Raw genomic sequence first — 1,719 nt, forward strand, 5'->3', positions numbered from 1 at the left:
GCAGACCAAAAAAAGAAGACCTGCTCGGCATGATGATAGAGGCGAACGGGCAACATATCATGTTACGGTTCCAGACATCTTCACAGATGTTGGACGACTTAGCAGAAAACCAAAGGACTGTCGACTTACTGAGCAGGAGCGCAGTCATTTGCAAACATATTTGCTCACCAACTGCGAAGATGTTCTTCAATATGAGAGGTAAATAAATTAGCTTACAAATTTTTATTTTAACAAATTGAAATTTAAATCTTAATTAATTATATTATTGTCAACATATTTACAGGATTTTCATGGCAGAAAAGCGGTTCGAATATAGATACGCCATAGAGGAGGAACTTGAAGAACTGAAGCATAGAGAATTTTCTGGATGGATGCTTACTTATGTGAGTGCTTTAAACAAATTAAAATATTATTTATCACATATTTATACTAATTCACATATATTGATATAACATATATATGTGCTATTAATAGGTGTCTGCTGGTATGACCAGAGGTGAAACATTTGACGATTGGATACGAGAGATGGTGCGTGGAGCAGAGTATGTTCTGAAGTCATATCCGAGATTTTGTACTCGATAATATGCATTCACAACTCAAACGAGGAGACGTTCGAGTACGACTTATGATGATGGCGTTTGTTCTGCATCTGGAGATAATGTATACTACGGAAATATACAGGAGATTATGGAAATCAAGTATCCGGGCATGGTTGGATTGCGATGTATTGTTTTCTATTGTGATTGGTACGACAATACTCCAGATCGAGGTGTGAGAACAGATGCATTTGGTGTTACATCAGTACATTCGAGGCGAAAGTTGCAATATTATGATCCTTTTTTTCTTGCTTCTCAGGCCGATCAGGTAATTAAATATACATATATCAATTATTCATAATGATTCATCATCATGTGTATTAATAACACTTATTTACAAATTAAATAATTTTTTCAATGTTACAGGTTTGTTATATCAAGTACCCCCGGGTTAGGAACAGAGATGATCCATGGGTCACTGTTACATCACTCAACCTGAGAGGCCGAGTTCAGGGAAGTTCTGAGCTGGAAGACCCACTACAACCAAGCCCATCCGGTAACTTAAGTGCAGCAGAAGATTTAGCTGCAGTTGACCTTATAGTCGATTTAACCGACTTTGGAGAGGAAGCCGTTCACGTAGAGGATGAACCAGAGATTGGAGAGTTTCACTAAGATCCAGATTCAGATTCAGATTCATCTGGTGATGATGGCTCGGAAACAGAGTAGCATCGCCCTTTTTTTTTTAATATAAGAATACCGAGGAAATTCCGAGGTATAATAGGATTTAGAGATTTCCTCGGAATTTCCTCGGAATAGTCCGAGACTTTTCCGACGATTTAGGGCTTTTCTTTTAGGGTTTCTGTTTCCTCGGAAAAGCCTCGGAATATTCCGAGGAAATTCCGAGAAACACTTGGATTTCCTCGGAATTTCCTCGGAATAGTCCGAGACTTTTCCGACGATTTAGGGCTTTTCTTTTAGGGTTTCTGTTTTCTCGGAAAAGCCTCGGAATATTCCGAGGAAATCCATGTGTTCCTCGGAATTTCCTCGGAATATTCCGAGGATTTTCCGAGGAAGTAGGGTTTTTAAACCGAAAACAACGTTTTGCGGTTTGAATAACACTTATATAACCCTTATTAAGTGTCTTAGACTGATTATGAAGTCAAAAATTTGTTCCTTACCCTAT

This window comes from Brassica oleracea, chromosome C3 (assembly GCF_000695525.1).
Source record: "Brassica oleracea var. oleracea cultivar TO1000 chromosome C3, BOL, whole genome shotgun sequence".
NCBI classification, from domain to species: domain Eukaryota; kingdom Viridiplantae; phylum Streptophyta; class Magnoliopsida; order Brassicales; family Brassicaceae; genus Brassica; species Brassica oleracea.